Source organism: Bos javanicus, chromosome 5, assembly GCF_032452875.1.
Source record: "Bos javanicus breed banteng chromosome 5, ARS-OSU_banteng_1.0, whole genome shotgun sequence".
Taxonomy (NCBI): Eukaryota; Metazoa; Chordata; class Mammalia; order Artiodactyla; family Bovidae; genus Bos; species Bos javanicus.
In genome coordinates, this window is record NC_083872.1 from 55,847,755 (window position 1) to 55,866,523 (window position 18,769).

At 40.8% G+C, this 18,769-nt stretch overlaps 1 pseudogene; it reads left to right on the plus strand.

The window, feature by feature from the left end:
• Positions 1-18,526, plus strand: part of LOC133248687 (thymidylate synthase-like) — a 140,377-nt pseudogene extending 121,851 nt beyond the window's left edge.
• The last annotated feature ends 243 nt before the right edge of the window (positions 18,527-18,769 follow it).

Below are 18,769 nucleotides of genomic sequence, written 5' to 3' on the forward strand. Positions count from 1 at the left end.
TTCAGCTCTGCCATTTCTGTTATTTCAAACAAGTTGTCTGACACTCTGTGCTTCCATTCCCTTATCTAGAATAAGAATAATCATATCATTGTTGTAAGGTTGAGTGTACACAAGCAAAAGTGATTAGTAACACTGAGTGCTTAGTAAGCACTCAATTGTTATTTGCCTAGTATTATCTGAAGCTCCCTAAATATCCCACAAATAAATGAAATCAGAGTCGACATAATCTGCTGGAAGCTAGGATTTGGGAATGGTGTTGAAAAATAAAGATCAAGAAGATGAGAATGCTAGAATTCTACAGAAGGCAAAATTAAAATAACTAACATATCAAGATCCTGGTTAAGGGAGAGACTCCTAAAACCAAAGAAAGTTGATGGTGACTGGTATGTGATAAGGATGAAAGGAAGTCTGAGTAGGTGTCAGGGAACGTGAGGGGAAGAACCCAGCAAGCTAAATGATGAACTCTCCAATATTCCCACATAATGAAATGCCCTAGTTATCCCCACAAGGTCTGGGAGATTGTATTAAGACAACATATTACAAAAAAGCACTTGCCAATTATGCACACACATGGAAACCAGAGGAATATGCCAAAAACTTCTTTGCTTTCTCATAAAGTCATCTTTCAGTTAATTTAGTCCACCTCAGATAAACCACCTGAAGTTTCACATTCTCCTTCTGGATTTCTTCCCTCTTCCATCTCTCCCTGCTTCACCTCAACTCACTGGTCCTTTTCTATCCCCTTCCTCTACTTCCAAGTCCCAGCTCCACCTGAGAGAGGCAATATTCCTGTGTAAAGAGACTCCAGGACCTTCAAATCTTTCTCAATTAACATTGACAATATCTTGTCTGACTTGAAAAAACTTGTCTGACTCTTTTTGACCCCATGGACTAAAGCCCACCAGGTTCCTCTGTCCATGGGATTCTCCAGGAAAGAATCCTGGAGTGGGTTGCCATTTCCTCTTCCAGGGGATCTTCTCGACCCCGGGGTGGAACTCATGTCTCCTGCAGCTCCTGCATTGGCAGGTGGATTCTTTACCACTGAGCCACCTGGGAAGCCCAGAGCAAACTTACTACTATATTAACAAAATCTCTATCTCTTTATTTCAATTTAGAAAACACATCTCTAAGATGAGAAAAGAAACAGAAGGTGGCAGGGGCAAATAAAATCCTGTCTTGTAAGGTAATCATTTTAAATACAGAGTTTGTCCCAGCCTCCAGAACAGTGTCTAAACATGATCATCCCCTAATGAATTTTGGATGGATGAATAAATGAAAAAATACAAACTTCAAAGTAAAACATGACTGCCTTGAACAGTAATGACTGTTGACATCTATGATAGTCTTTCCTGAACTTTTTGTTTGCTAACTCACTGTTAGACCTGATTGCACTGAGTCCCAATGTTTCTCGCTTCCCTGTATCCACACCCTTGGCTGGTTGTCTTCTCACTTTGATTCTGGGCATGGCCATTTGATTTGCTTTGGAGAATGAGAGAAAGCAGTCAATTGGACTGAGCAGAAGCTTAAAAAGATGCTTGTATATTAACTATCATGAACATGAGAACAAGCCTGAGCTAACCTAGTGGAGGAATGTAACAAACACAGGAAGGACAGATGACGTGTCCCTATCAAGTTCATCCTAGGCCCACAAGCCACTGGCCTACCCACCAGCTCATCACATCATTGAGATCAGTGGAACCACCAAATTCTTGAAATATAATAGTTTTTGTTTGAAACCACAAGGTTTGAAGTCATTAAGCAACAATGGCTAAATTGTTCCAAATCCCCCCGACTCCCAACTGCATTAGATTGGCAGCCCCACTGCACCACTCTGAAGGGTGAGAGGACCATTCACACCATCATCTATGTTGTGCAATGCAGGGCCTTTCAGGCTGCACACAGCAGCACCGCTGGGGGAGCACCAGAGTAAATCAAACCCTCTCTCTCCTGCTTGCCCTTCACCTTTAATGACAAAGGAAGAAAGTGAAAAGAAAGTTAAAGGCAGCTTGAGCTACCAAAACTAACTGCATATTGCAAAAGGAACCATTTCACTTGACTGAACAGTTCAAACAAATTTCAGCTCCTGAGCATTTTAAACACAGAGAGAAAACAATATAAATAATGTATGTGTGTGTGTGTATATGTGTGTGTACATACATATACATACATATATATCTATATGGCTGTTAATGAATCATTTGCAAGGGACATTTTGAATGTAAAATGGTGTGAATTTCTACACTCCTTCTTTCTGGCTTTCCAGGCAAAAGTCCCATCAATCTCTAAACCCTGACACCAGGCAGTTCATTGTTTTTCAAATTTATGACATTTTTCAGTCCACTGTTTTTAAACTGTCACCCTCAGTGGGTAGCTGGCACAACTCATTGCTACTCTCAGCTCCCACTGAGCTCATCGCCCTAGGAGTGATGTGCTAGCAAAATTTCCAGTTGACTGATCTCCAGGATGGTAAACACTCTCTGTGTGCTTCCTCTGATGACATCATTAGTTTTGTCCTCCAACCTTACCCAGAACAGAAATAATTAAGATTGTGATTGTCCATCCCAAACACAGATAATGAAAATGAAGGTAATTGAAAATAGAACCAGTCATTCTACTCAATCTCTTGGTGGGATGGAAGACTAACTCTCTCCCAGACATCCCAATAGTTTTATGTCATTGTTGCAAAAACGTCTCTAATATTGCAGGGTCTATCTGGTCTATTGAGAGACTATTCTGTATCTGGTTCTTCACTGAAACAGGCTTATTTTGACCTGCTGAATTTTCTCATTTATTTTATGAAATGCATAACTTATGCACTCAATTCTCATCTCAGGAAACAGTCTGATTTCTCCCAGAGTTTTCAAACTAAGTACATGGAATTCAGTGAATGTGGAAGTCAGTTTCTCCCCTTTGTCCCTGGTTGGACATTAGGGTGGAGTAGGTGCCTGAATGGGCTTCCCAGGTGACTCAGTTGTAAGGAATCCGCCCGCCAGGAAGGAGATGTGGGTTCGATCCCTGGGTTGGGAAGATCCCCTGGAGAATGGAAATGGCAACCCACCCCAGTACTCTTGCCTGGGAAATCCCATAGATAGAGGAACCTGGCGGGCTACAGTCCATGGGGTCGCAAAGAGTAGACACGACTGAGCGACAGTTAGGTAGTTAGAATAGAAAAAAGGAGTTCAAAATGGCGGTAGCTAAAAGACAAAGAAAGGAAAAGCCTGTGAAAATAGAACAAAGGAAGGTTCAAGGACCAGAGTGAGGACCTCAGGTAAAACAAACATCCCTCCTGGCTAGCCCAATTTACATAAGGCAGGCCCAGAGGGGAGGAGAAAAAACATATAAAAAGAGGAGCCAAAATTGAGCTGGGGGGCCTCTCTTCTCTTTGGTCTTTTGGGTCAGCATGCCCTCATGCCTTGAGGATGTATTTTCCTTTACTTTCTAAAGAAAACTGACCTGTAACACGGAGCTGTAACACTGGTCCATTTGAGAGCTGTAACGCTGGTCCATCAGTCGCTTCAGATTTTTGTTGCAACAAGACAGAACCAAGGATATTATACACTCCCCCAACACGACTGAAAAACAACAACATGTGCCTGAGTGGAGGAATCAGAAAACCAGGATCAGCTGCTTCTGCCCCAAGCAGGGGTGCAGCCTGCACACGTCACTGTCATGTCTAATCCTCAGATGCCTTAGCGACAAAACAAGGGTTTGGATGATTTCCAAGGCACTGAAAGCTTATATATTGGAGTGAGCAAAAAGTTCATTTGAGTTTTCTCAACAGATATTACGGAGAACCCAAATGAACTTTTTGGCCAGATCAATATTATCCACAGATTTTTGTGATATTTCCATTCACTTTGCTAGAGAGCATACACTTATTTCAACCTTTATCGCATTTCCAATCGATATACCTCTTTTTTTAATTGTTTGCCTGGATAAAATTTTCATAAGTGTATTTTTAGTTCCCCCTTCAATCTTGGGCTTGAAAGGATCTGAAAAGTAATTGTGCAACTCACTCATTTAACAAACATTTAGTGAGCACTTATTGTGTGCCAGTCCCTAGGCTAGGGGCTTGGGAAAATAAAATGTAAATGATTATAATACTGATGTTCTTAATTATTTCTCTTCAAAAACACTGAATGAGAGACTTGATCTCAGCCTCAACCCAAAGTATACATCTAGTCTAAGAAAATGTTTAATTCAAAAGATCACTATGTTATACCAGACCCAAGAAGACACTAAAACCCTTTGCTAATATGGCATTGGCAACTCATACCCTCCAGCACATTTTAAAGAGATAGTGTTAAAGTGATTTGAGTTCTGAAAGTGTGTTAGTTGCTCAGTTGTGTCTGACTCTCTGCAACCCTATGAACTGTAGCCTGCCAGGCTCCTCTGTCCATGGGATTCTCCAGGCAAGCATACTGCCATTTCCTTGACTTGTCTAGCCAGTGCCTGGTACAGTGGGAAAGAACTATTGTAAGTTTTATCTTCCTACCCTTCCTTCCTTTCTTTCCATCTCTTTTTCCCTAAAATTAGCCTGTCTTCTCTATCACTCTTCCTACTCCAGCTGTACTCAAAGGGTACGTCACTGAAGCAGCAAGATCAGCAAGCATCTTCTTCATCCCCACTTTCAACACTAGTGAACTGACAACTGCCTACTTTGCTTCTAACCTGACTGCATTCCCAACCTTTTATCCAGTACATGCTTACACCAACATAAACTGGAAACCAAGTGGGTGAAAGGAAACCTGGTATTATCCATAATTTGCTATGTTATTAAGAAAGCTGCACTTTTGGACTCTGTGGGAGAGGGCAAGGGTAGGATGATTTGGGAGAATAGCATTGAAACATGTTTAATATATGTGAAATGAATCACCAGTCCAGGTTCGATGCATGATACAGGATGCTCGGGGCTGGTGCACTGGGATGACCCAGAGGGATGGTATGGGGAGGGAGGTGGGAGGGGGGTTCAGGATGAGGAGCATGTGTATACCCATGGCAGGTTCATGTTGATGTATGGCAAAACCAACACAATATTGTAAAGTAATTAGCCTCCAATTAAAATAAATAAATTTCTAATAAAAAAAAAGAAAGCTGCAGAGTCTGATATTAACCAGCAAGTCAAATAATTCACGTTTGCAGGAAAATTCTACATCTGCTGTTCTCCACTCCCTAACAAGGCTCAGTAAGATTGAATCTGTTGTGTGACTACATATTTACATAACAGATTTTTCTCTGCTTTTCTGTTGCTCTAACTGATTTAGAATGTAACTCTAATCTCCAGTGCCCCTCCCGCCAGGAACTAAGTCTATTAGAATTCAAGAATAATGAAGACTCATTAGTAGTGGTGTATAAGTCATTACAAAAGATAATTTACCACACAAAGAAAATAAATAATTAAAAAGGTTTTCAAACACAGTATTTGGTCACTTTTTTAATGAAATATATCCTAAGAACTAATCACATGGACCACAGCCTTGTCTAACTCAATGAAACTATGAGCCATGCCATGTAGGGCCACCCAAGATGTATGGGTCTTGTTGGAGAGTTCTGACAAAATGTGGTCTACTGGAAAAGGGAATGGCAAACCACTTCAGTATTCTTGCCTTGAGGACCCCATGAACAGTATGAAAAGGCAAAAAGATAGGACACTGAAAGATGAACTCCTCAGGTCAGTAGGTGCCCAATATGTGACTGGAGATCAGTGGAGAAATAACTCCAGAAAGAATAAAGAGATGGATCCAAAGTAAGAACAACAATCAGTTGTGGATGTGACTGGTGATAGAAGCAAGCTCCGATGCTGTAAAGAACAATATTGCATAGGAACCTGGAATGTTAGGTCCATGAATCAAGGCAAACTGGAAGTGATCAAAGAGGAGATGGCAAGAGTGAACATCGACATTTTAGGAATCAGCAAACTAAAATGGGCTGGAATGGGTGAATTTAACTCAGATGACAATTATATCTATTATTGTGGACAAAAATTGGTTAGAAAAAATGGAGTAGCCATCATAGTACACAAAAGAGTCTGAAATATAGTACTTGGATGCAATCTTAAAAAGGACAAAATTATCTCTGTTCATTTCCAAGGTAAACCATTCAATATCACAGTAATCCAAGACTATGCCCCAACCAGTAATGATGAAGAAGCTGAAGTTGAATGGTTCTATGAAGACCTACAAGACCTTCTAGAATTAACACCCCAAAAAAGATGTCCTTTTCCTTATAGGGAACTGGAATGGAAAAGTAGGAAGTCAAGAAATACCTGGAGTAATAGGCAATTTGGCCTTGGAGTACAGAATGAAGCAGGGCAAAGGCTAATAAAGTTTTGCCAAGAGAATGCACCCGTCATAGCAAACACCTTATTCCAACAACACAAGAGAAGACTCTACACATGGACATCACCAGATGGTCAACACCAAAATCAGGTTGATCATATTTTTTGCAGCCAAAGATGGAGAAGCTCTATACAGTTAGCAAAAACAAGACCAGGAGCTGACTGTGGCTCAGATCATGAACTCCTTATTGCCAAATTCAGACTGAAATTGAAGAAAGTAGGGAAAACCACTAGACCATTCAGGTATGACCTAAATCAAATCCCTTATGATTATACAGTGGAAGTGAGAAATAAATTTAAGGGACTAGATCTGACAGAGTGCCTGAAGAACTATGGATGGAGGTTCGTCACATTGTACAGGAAACAGGAATTGAGACCATCCCCAAGAAAAAGAAATGCAAAAAGGAAAAATGGTTGTCTGGGGAGGCCTTATAAATAGCTGAGAAAAGAAGAGAAGCAAAAAGCAAAGGAGAAAAGGAAAGATATACCCATCTGAATGCAGAGTTCCAAAGAACAGCAAGGAGAAATTAGAAAGCCTTCCTCAGTGATCAATGCAAAGAAAGAGGAAAACAACAGAAAGGGAAAGACTAGAGATCTCTTCAAGAAAATTAGAGATACCAAAGGAACATTTCATGCAGACGGGCTCAATAAAGGACAGAAATGGTATGGAATTAACAGTAGCAGAAGATATTAAGAAGAGATGGCAAGAATACACAGAAGAACTATACAAACAAGAGTTTTATGACCCAGATAATCACGATGGTGTGATCATTGACCTAGAGCCAGACATCCTGGAATGTGAAGTCAAGTGGGCCTTGAAGCATCACTACAAACAAAGCTAGTGGAGGTGATGGAACTCCAGTTGAGCTATTTCAAATCCTAAAAGATGATGCTGTGAAAGCGCTGCACTCAATATGTCAGCAAATTTGGAAAACTCAGCAGTGGTCATAGGACTGGAAAAGTCAGTTTTCATTCCAATCCCTAAGAAAGGCAATGCCAAAGTACTGCACAATTGCACTCATCTCACATGCTAGTAGGGTAATGCTCAAAATTCTCCAAGCCAGGCTTCAGCAGTATGTGAACCATGAGCTTCCAGATGTTCAAGCTGGATTTAGAAAAGGCAGAGGAACCAGAGACCAAATTGCCAACATCCATTGGATCATGGAAAAAGCAAGAGAGTTCCAGAAAAACATCTATTTCTTCTTTATTGACTATGCCAAAGCCTTTGACTGTGTGGGTCACAACAAACTGTGGAAAATTCTGAAAGAGATGGGACTACCAGACCCCCTTTCATGCCTCCTGAGAAATCTGTATGCAGGTCAAGAAGCAACTGTTAAACTGGACATGGAACAACAGACTGGTTCCAAATAGGAAAAGGAGTATGTCAAGGTTGTATATTGTCACGCTACTTATTTAACTTATATGCAGAGTACATCATGAGAAATGCTGGGCTGGATGAAGTACAAGCTGGAATCAAGATTGCTGGGAGAAATATCAATAACCTCAGATATGCAGATTACACCACCCTTAGGGCAGAAAGTGAAGAAGAACTAAAGAGCCTCTTGATGAAAGTTAAAGAGGAGAGTGAAAAGCTGGCCTAAAGCTCAACATTCAGAAAACTAAGATCATGGCATCCAGTCTCACCACTTCATGGCAAATAGATGGGGAAACAATGGAAACAGTGAGAGACTTTATTTTGGGGGGCGCCAAAATCACTACAGATGATGACTGCGGCCATGAAATTAAAAGACACTTGCTACTTGGAAGAAAAGCTATGATCAACCTAGACAGCATATTAAAAAGCAGAGACATTACCTTGCTGACAAGGTCCATTAGTCAAAACTATAGTTTTTCCACTAGTTATGTATGGATGTGAGATTTGGACCAAAAAGAAGGCTGAGTGCCAGAGAATTGATGCTTTTGAACTGTGGTGTTGGAGAACTCTTGAGAGTCCCTTGGACCTAAAGGAGATCCAACCAGTCAATTCTAAAGGAAATCAATCCTGAATATTCATTGGAAGGACTGATGCTGAAACTGAGGCTCCGATACTTTGGCCACCTGATGCATCAGAAAAGACCCTGATGCTGGGAAAAATTGAAGGCAGGAGGAGAAGGGGATGACAGAGAATGAGATGGTTGGATGGCATCACTGACTCAATGGACATGAGTTTGAGCAAGTTCCAGGAAATGGTGAAGGACAGAGAAGCCTGGCGTGCTACAAATTCATGGGGTCACAAAGAGTCGGGCACAACTAAGCAACTGAACAAAAAAACAAGCACATGAAATATATGTTTGGAAATGAGAAAGGTAAAGGGAAGAAATGAAGTTGGAGAATTAAGCAGGAGTTCATATACTGAATACTTTCTCCCAAAGTGAATGTGAAACCATGGGAGGATTTCAAGTGTGATCCTATTTGCATTTAAGAAAGGAAACATTGACTATTTTATGAAGAGTAGACTGGAAAGAGCAAGAGAGTTTAGGGCAACAAGTTAAGAGGTTGGTGCCTATCCCAGCCACTAGGCTCTCTCCACAACACCAGTATCAAAACATTTTGAGGCTCCTTCACAGCCTTTATCCCTCTGCTTTAAAGCATTTACGTACATACTTTCTCTCTCCTTCTGGAACAATCTTCTTAAGGTGGGAACTAAGTCACATAGCCTCATAATAGCCAGCAATTAACACTTAGGATATACTAGCACCCTAGGTACAATGCAGGAGACTCCGGTTGGATTCCTGGGTAAGGAAGATCCACTGGAGAAAGGATAGGCTCCAGTATTCTTGGGCTTCCCTTGTGACTCAGCTGCTGAAGAATCCACCTGCAATACAGGAGACCTGGGTTCAGTCCCTGGATTTGGAAGATCCCCTGGAGAAAGGAAAGGCTACCCACTCTAGTATTCTGGCCTAGAGAATTCCATGGACTGTATTGTCCACGGGGTCACAAAGAGTCAGACATGACTGGACGACTTTCACTTTCACTTTTAGGTACAAAACGTTTAACTCCACAGTAACCACAGGAGATAGCTATTATTCCCCATTTACCAATGAAGAAATTCTCATTCAGAAATATTTGCCCAAATAGGCTGGTAAATGGTGGCGCTTGGATTCCCATGCAAGTCTGCCTTGCTCCAGGTCTCTCTTCACTACTGCAGTGATCAATAAACACACACACCGTTGAGCTGCAAGATGTCTGATTCCAATCTTATCAAACTACAGATTTTCGTTTGATGTGTGCTTTCCAACAAATGGGTGGGAAAATGTTAACCATATTTCAGGCTTTTTTTTTTTTTCCCAGAGTATGCTGTACCAGGGGGCTTTTTATTCTCACAGTAAATGTAAAGGTGCAGTTTGGGGTTTTTCAAAACAGTATCGTAAGTACTGAACAGACTTACCAGCCAAGTCGGATGAAAAGGAAAAGGATGCTGGAACCAAAGAGGAAAGCCAAGGCCAGCCAAGAGCATCCGCGGCAGGCTCTGTGCAGTACCAGGAAACATTAAAGGCTGGCATCACTCCCCTCTTAATCCATAATGTGACTGAGCTGCAACCCCAGTGGTTTTGAGAAAAAAGAATCAGCAGAATTTTGCAACTTTAATAGAATGTATAAGCAACTAAAAGTTGCAGGGATGCCTTCTCTTCATTACCTCAGCAATCATACTCTGACCTTGTGGCCGCTCTTTGTGAAAAACCCTTTTATGTTTTCTCACTTAAGTAGAATTAACATTTTTCCCTCTGTGGCATGAACTCATGGTAGACGAAAGCTTTCATAGATAGCAAGTAGTTTTTCAATGTCACATTCCTATCACAGTGTTATGGAACAAAACTAATTGTCATCAGGATTGAAGGCAAGTCTATTCACAGCAAGATAAATTGGATTTCTAAACTGTGATTTCCATTGTGTTACCTCTGTGTATCATGAAAGTTATCCTGATGTGCACAGCAGTCAGGCTACTTACTTATACAGTGACGTCCAGCTTTATGCTGAATCTGTCATCTTTTGCTTCCCAAGGGAGGACAGAAGCACAACAGAAGCATAATTGTAGACCACCATTCAATGGAAGGGGTTAATGAGGATACATTGCTTTAAATATCAGTGTGAACATTCAAAGACTACAAGAAAATAGTCCATTCCCTTAGAAGAGTAGGCATCCTTGTGAATTGTCCATTTCATTACTGTGGAGTTTTATGTGCATGTGAGGTTTTCTCTCTCTCTCTACTTTTTTAATAATACTTTTTTAGATATATGCATACAGTATAACTGGGCTTCCCAGGTGGCTCAGTGGTAAAGAATCTGCCTGCCAATGCAGGAGGCACAAGAGACAAGGGTTCGATCCCTGGGTTGGGAAGATCCCCTGGAGGAGGAAATGGCAATCCACCCCAGTATTCCTGCCTGGGAAATCCCATGAACAGAGAAGCCTGGAGGGCTACAGGCTGTCACAAAGAGTCAGACACGACTGAGCCACTGAGAACAGCATACAGTATAACTATTTCAAAATGTAAACCCCCACCAATAAAAATATCCCATCTTGCAATCTGTAAATTTGGACTCCACTCATCTTAACTTTTAATATATTGAGCAATGTCTTAGGTTGCACTTTCAAAATCTTTTAGAAAAAAATAAGATTTTCTAAGTTAATTAATAGATTAAAAATACTATGGAGAACGAGATGGACAGTGCAAATGTTCGTGCTGTTGTCATTAAAAGGCAAACTAGGACTTGCGTGGTGTCCAGGGGCTAAGACTCTGAGCTCCCAACATTGGGACCCCAGATCTGATCCCTAGTCAGGAAACTAGATCCCACACGCCACAACTAAGAGAATGAGTGCCGCAACAAAGATCAAAGATGCTGCATGTCGCAACCAAGACCCAGGGCAGCCAAATTTTTTTTAAAAAATTGTTTTCTAAAGGCCTCTCACAAAAAGAAAAAAAAAAAAAGTCAAACTGGGGATAGTAAAGCCTAGAACCATGGACTTCAGAGTCAATCCTCTGGGTTTGAATCTTGTCTCAGCACTGTTGTGATCTGGACAAATTACTGAACCTTACTGTGCCTCCATTTTCTTATCTGCAAAATGTAGATTATAAGAATACACATTTCATAGTAGATTGTCATGAAGATTAGAGCTAACAACATACTTAGAAAAATTCCTGGCACACACTAAACACTCGGTGGTACAACTTATTATTACTACTACTATTATTATCTGAAAGCAGCCTGTTTTTTACACAAACAAGTGATAAACTACTCATAGTTCTATCTCAATCATTCCAGCAGGTTAACTTAAAATCTCTTGCAAGCAGTATCATGTTGCCTCATTCACATTTCTAAGCATCTTTGAAAATAAGAACACTGCAGTCCTAAAAAAAGAAAAACAAACTTTTTATAGTTTACTTTTCCCCACTTATTTTTTATTGATGGTAATTTTCTATGTTGAAAGCAAATCCAAGTTATCCAGCCCATTGCTGTTGTTTAGTCACTAAGTCATGTCTGACTCTCTGCGACCCCACAGACTGCAGCATGCCAGGCTTCCCTGTTCTTCGCTATCTCCCAGAGTTTGCTCAAACTCATGTCTATTGAGTAAGTGATGCCATCCAACCATTTCATCCTGTTACCCCCTTCTCCTCCTGCCCTCAATCTTTCCCAGCATCAGGGTCTTTTCCAGTGAGTCGGCTCCTCACTTCAGGTGGCCAGCGTATTGGAGCTCCAGCACTGGAGCCAAAAAAATAAAATCTGCCACTGTTTCCACCTTTTTCCCTTCTGCTCACCATGAAATGATGGGACTGGATGTCATGATCTTCATTTTTGAATGTTGAGTTTTAAGCCAGCTTTTTCCTCTCCTCTTTCACCCTCATCAAGAGACTCTTTAGTTCCTCTTTGCTTTCTGCCATTAGAGTGGTGTCATCTGCATATCTGAGGTTGTTGATATTTCTCCTGGCAATCTTGATTCTAGTTTGTGAGTCATCCAACCTGGCATTTCACATGATGTACTCCGCATATAAGTTAAATAAGCAAGGTGACAATATACAGCCTTGATGTACTCCTTTCCCAATTTGAACTAGTCCATTGTTCTATGTCTGGTTCTGACTATTGCACTTGACTTGCATACAGATTTCTCAGGAGGCAGGTAAGGTGGTAGTCCCATCTCTTTAAGAATTTTCAAAAAAAAAGAAAAGAAATTTCCACAGTTTGTTGCGATCCACAGAGTCAAAGGCTTTAGCATAGTCAATGAACCAGAAATAGATGATTTTATGGAATTTCCTTGCTTTTTCTATGATCCAGAGGATGTTGGCAATTTGGCCTCTGGTTCCTCTGCCTTTTCTAAATCCAACTTGTACATCTACAAGTTCTCAGTTCACATACTGCTGAAGCCTAGCTTGAAGAATCCTGAGCACTGCCTTGCTAGCGTGTTAAATGAATGCAATTATATAGTTTAAATATTTTTTGGCATTGCCTTTCTTTGGGATTAGAATGAAAACTGACCCTTTCCAGTCCTGTGGCCATTGCTGAGTTTTCCAAATTTGCTGGCATATTGAGTGCAGCACTTTAACACCATCATCTTTTAGGATTTTAAATAAGTCAGATGGAATACCACCACCTCCACTAGCTTTGTTTGGTGTCCAATCAATACCTGGGCATTGTTCCTTTGTTTCCTGTCAAATCCTTATAGGATCTTGGAAAATATCACCACCTGTAACATTCCCCACTGTAAGACACAAGATAAAATTCCTTTGTTTTTGGCATGGGTCATTTATGTATACTGGAAATTATATAATCATACATCTTATTTGCTAAATACTAAAAGGAAAGGAGACATTATACCTTACAGTGTCTCAGAAAGAGGTAAAATAAAGAGAATGCGAACAAGTATAACAGTTTCCTAGTTCATTTGGATTAAAGAGAATTCCTAGTTACACACGATGAGGTTTTCACAAGCAGCAAGTTAGAGAACCTATATTTTTGTGTCAATACAAAACTGCCAAATGATTTTTCCCAAAATTTAAATTTTTCTATCTAACAAAACTGATTTTCTTGAGTCCAAGGAGGGTATGTTATTCATCCAGCAGTATCTAGCAAATATAGATTGTACAATACTTATTGACCTAAGTAAATCTGAATGGCACAGCACTGGGCTCAAGGGAGACACTCAAATATTTTTCGAATGAAATGAATGAATCAGACAAAGACTAACGGAAACTGGTTCTGGGTGATCTGTCTTGCTGGTTGTAATAGAGATTAAGAGAGAAATATAGGAGGGTGGAATGGATACCATCCCAAAGCTACACACACACATACATATCTAATACAGAAAGTCCCCTCCATACTAATGCATTCCATTCTGATACCACGTTCCATTTGTTCAGTTGACTGACAAGTCCAACAAAGGAAGCCTAGGTACCCAACTGACACAACTGGGTACATAGTACTGTACTGTAATAGGTTCATAATACTTTTCACACAAATAATACATTAAAAAAAACACAAAAAAAATAAAATAGGCTTAATCTTTCAGTACAATACCTTGAAAAGCATAATAATAGAGTACAACAGTAGTACAGGAGTTGGCATCAAGTGAACAGACAAGAAGAGTTACTGACTAGAGGAGGGAGAGGAGGTGGGAGATGGTAGAGCCAAAGGATCATCAGCAGTAGGAGATGGAAGGCAAGCTTCAATTTCACTCATGCCTGACATTGATGGCATAGGTTCTGGTTCCATGCTGAAACCAGATGCACATTTCCCACCTTTGAAAGTTTGCAGCTTGAAGGTTCCTAGGTAGCAGAGTTTTTATATATGCATTCACATACACAACCTGAAGCAATATCAGTAATCTACATTGAGAATTAATAGGAACCAGCACTTCTCTGCTGGTCTAATGGCTAAAGACTCCAAGCTCCCGATGCCAGGGGACTGAGCTCAATCCCTGGCCAGGAAACTAGATCCTGCTTTCTGCAACTAAAAGATCCCACATGCAGCAATGAAGATGGAAGATCTTGCAAGTCACAACTGTTGTATAAATAATGACAATATTAAACAAATTGCTTGGATATAATCCACCATTTACAATAGGCTTGATCTGTTCTTGAGGGAGAAAATTTCCCCAATTTGTATCATTTTGGCTTTTAAATCTGAAAAAAAAAGGAAAGAAACTTTCTGAAATGTCTACTGAGATAGATCGAAGCTGCTGCATCCCTGTTCATCACATTCAGGTCTAGGGTAACCACGTGTCATCATCATTCCCCAGCACTGGAACTGAGAACTGAGTTCAGTCCTCCCACATGACATCATTATTCCTAAGATCTTTCAAGACATTTGAAAGCCCTTCAAACTCTCTTATTCTTCTCAGTCCCTGTCCAGTCCAACCAGGAAGGCAGACAGTTGCCAGAACGGTTAGGTCAAGGATTGAAACAAGTGGGGAATATCTCTTTCTACAATGATGAGTATATTCATCCTATGCAAAAAGATAAGTAGATAGAGGTAAATCTATATTATAATCAAGGGTACTGCTCTTCATAGTAGAAATAAGCAAGACATTTCCTCCAGATTTTATTTCATATGCCATCATTTCTCAACACTGATTTCTGTTCATAAACAAGTTTCACTGGGAAATTTCCATTTAAGACAGTATATTTAAAGTAGCCCAAAGAGAAACCATTTACACATTTTGCTGTAGTTCCAAGTAAGGTCAATTTCACTGAGGCATATGGCAAAATTTTAAAAATACTTAAAAGTCATTGAAACAAGTTCATTATCAGAGGAGATCATATGCATGTTCACAGAGGAGATGCAGATGTTACACTGAGATTTGTCAAGTTGTCAAGGAAAACAACTCAGGGCCAGGGCCAGAAGGAAGGAATTCTTGTCTCCTAAGGCTAACCTAAGTAAAGAGAAGCACCCCAGCTTGCCTCTGCCAAGAATGCTGTTCCATAGCAATTAAAAACTCTGGATGGAATATTGAAAACATCTTTTTTTTTTAATGCAAGTATGGGCTTGTCAAGAAAACAAAGAGTCCTCAAAACCCAAAAATCAAGAGAAACGGGAAACACAGAGAAGCAGAGCCCCAAAATTGACATTTACTCTGACGGCATTTGCCAAACCCCAGAGTCCTTAAACTTCATTTTCTGACCTTAAAGATCATAAGGGTCAGTCTAAAGTGGGAGGCTCTATAAGAGATTTCCCCCTGAATCACAAAAGGCCACACTCACAATATCAGAGTGAAGTAGAAATCAGCCAGCCCCAGTTCAAGGAGGCAGCAAATAAAATTGCCTGCCTGCCCTAAATGCTGTCACTAGTTTGGGGGTAGGTGTGGAGGGCGTGAATCTCCCTTGAGAATTCTTAACACAAGCTGATTCTTTCTAAAGCTTGTAGCCCAAACAAATAATACCTTGGAGTGAGAAAACTTAAACAGATACTTCAGAATAAAGTGATCTCACATTGGTAATGCCCTGGACATCTAGCAGAAACTAATGAAAACCCTAAAAGAACCCACCTTCAATGTAGGCATGAAAAATTCTCACGGATAAAAATAGGAAGTCAGAGTCACAAATCCCAAACCAGGGAAGCATTTAACTCACTGTGAAAGGCAGCAGAAACAGCAGACGACATAAACTAACTTGTAAACTTCAAATATAGGAAGAAACCTACAAGTATGTTTACTTTTGTTTAAAAATTTAAAAGGGAGGGTTGAAACTATGACTAAGAAGAAAAAGACTTCAGTACTCACAGGAAGAAGTGGAATCTCTGGAGCTATGGCAGGAAAAGAGGGACAGGAAGGGGCAGGGCCACCTTGCCCGCAGTCAGCCATCCCCCAGGCCCCCAGTCTGCAGTGGCTGCTGCCCTACAGGGAGCTTAAGTATCAGGGATAGATACCTGATTGGATACCTGGATGATCTAGTAGTTTTCCCTACTTTCTTCAATTTAAGTCTGAATTTGGCAATAAGGAGTTCATGATCTGAGCCACAGTCAGCTCCCGGCCGTGTTTTTGCTGACTGTATAGAGCTTCTCCATCTTTGGCTGCAAAGAACATAATCAATCTGATTTCAGTGTTGACCATCTGATGATGTCCGTGTGTAGAGTCTTCTCTTGTGTTGTTGGAAGAGGGTGTTTGCTATGACCAGTGTGTTCTCTTGGCAGAACTCTACTAGCCTTTGCCGTGCTTCATTCTGTACTCCAAGGCCAAATTTGCCTGTTACTCCACGTATTTTTGACTTCCTGCTTTTGCATTCCAGTCCCCTATAATGAAAAGGACATCTTTTTTGGGTGTTAGTTCTAGAAGGTCTTGTAGGTCTTCATAGAAACATTCAACTTCAGCTTCTTCAGCATTACTGGTTGGGATATAGACTTAGATTACTGTGATATTGAATGGTTTGCTTCGGAAACGAACAGAGATCATTCTGTAATTTTTGAGATTGCATCTAAGTACTGCATTTTGAACTCTTTTGTTCACTATGATGGACACTCCATTTCTTCTAAGGGATTTTTGCCTACAGTAGTAGATATAAAGGCCATCTGAGTTAAATTCACCCATTCCAGTCCATTTTATTTCACTGATTCCTAAAATGTCGATGTTCATTCTTGCCATCTCCTGTTTGACCACTTCCAATTTGCCTTGATTCATGTACCTAACATTTCAGAGGTTCCTATGCAATATTGCCGTTTATAGCATCGGACTTCACTTCCGTCACCAGTCACATCCACAACTGAGTGTTGGTTTTGCTTTGGTAAATAGATGGGAAAACAATGGAAACAGTGAGAGACTTTATTTTGAGGGGCTCCAAAAATCACTGCATATGGTGACTGCAGCCATGAAATTAAAAGACATTTGCTCCTTGGAAGAAAAGTTATCACCAACCTAGATAGCATATTAAAAAGAAGACACATTACTTTGCCAACAAATGTCCGTCTAATCAAAGCTTTAGTTTTTCCAGTAGTCATGTATGGATGTGAGAATTGGACTATAAAAAAAGCTGAGCACCAAAGAATTGATGCTTTTGAACTATGGTGTTAGAGAAGACTCTTGAGAGTCCCTTGGACTGCAAGGAGATCAAACCAGTCCATCCTAAAGGAGATCAGTCCTGAATATTCATTGGAAGGACTGATGCTGAAGCTGAAACTCCAGTACTTTGGCCACCTGATGCAAAGAACTGACTCATCGGAAAAGACCCTAATGCTGGGAAAGATTGAAGGCAGGAGGAGAAGGGGCTGACAGAGGATGAGATGGTTGGATGGCATCACTGACTCAATGGACGTGAGTTTGGGTGAACTCTGAGAGTCAGTGATGGACAGGGAGGCCTGGTGTGCTGCGGTCAATGGGGTCACAAAGATTCGGACACGACTGAGTGACTGAAATGAACTGAACTGAACTGATAGATTTATCATGTCCTTCGTTGTGACTGCCAAAGAATGACCACACCCTCACCAGCTCATTGTCAGTATTCCTAACACAAGTGTGCTACAGACTGAGAGGTGAATTTCCCCTGCTGACACTCAAACGTGTTTTCTGAAAGGGTGTTTGCAAGGCGTTGTGGTTTATCAATCAAGGGATCCACAAACATTAAGGAGATGCCTTCCAAGCAGGGTGAAAATCTAGGATTCCCATGGGTCCTGAGATTTCTTGGACAGCCTGGAACTCTTCACCAGAAAAGAAGGGGGTGAAGGCCAGTTTACAGATTTCAGTGGAGGCTTTGGGGGCTCCATATACAAAGGACTTCCCTGGTGGCTCAGGCGGTAAAGCATCTGCCTACAATGCAGGAGACTCGGGTTCAATCCCTGGGTTGGGAAGATCTCCTGGAGAAGGAAATAGCAACCCACTCCAGTATTCTTGCCTGGAAAATCCCATAGACGGAGGAGCCTGGTAGGCTACAGTCCATGGGGTCTCAAAGAGTCAGACACGACTGAGCGACTTCACTTTCACATACAAAGATGTGGATTCAGATTATTCAGATCAAGGAATAATCAACTTTGAAGGTGATTGACACAATCAAAACCAGCCCTGAAAACAGAAGAATCATCCTGTCTGCTTGGAATCCAAAAGATCTTCCTCTCGTAACCCGCCTCTTGACCCTGCCTCTGTGCCATACCCTTTGCCTTTCTATGTGGGAACCGTGAGCTGACCTGCTGGCTGTACCAGAGGTCGGGAGACAGGGCCTCAGTGTGCCCTTCAACATCACCACATGGTCAGTGAATTTCAAGAGTGGCATATAGCTATTCCCCCAAATTTGAGCAAGCTGAATAATACCATCAGTCATAATAATGGCTAGTGTGGTTATGAACACTTAATGTTTATTTGTTTTATATCTTGCTGTAATAAAGAAACGTTCTGCATTCAGAGAAAGACTTTAGAAAAATTTTTAATAGAATCCTTAGAAATTAAAAATCTCATAATTAAAATTTAAAACTCAGTAAACAAGTTTACTGTGTGGCTAGACCCACTGAAAGAGCATTTAT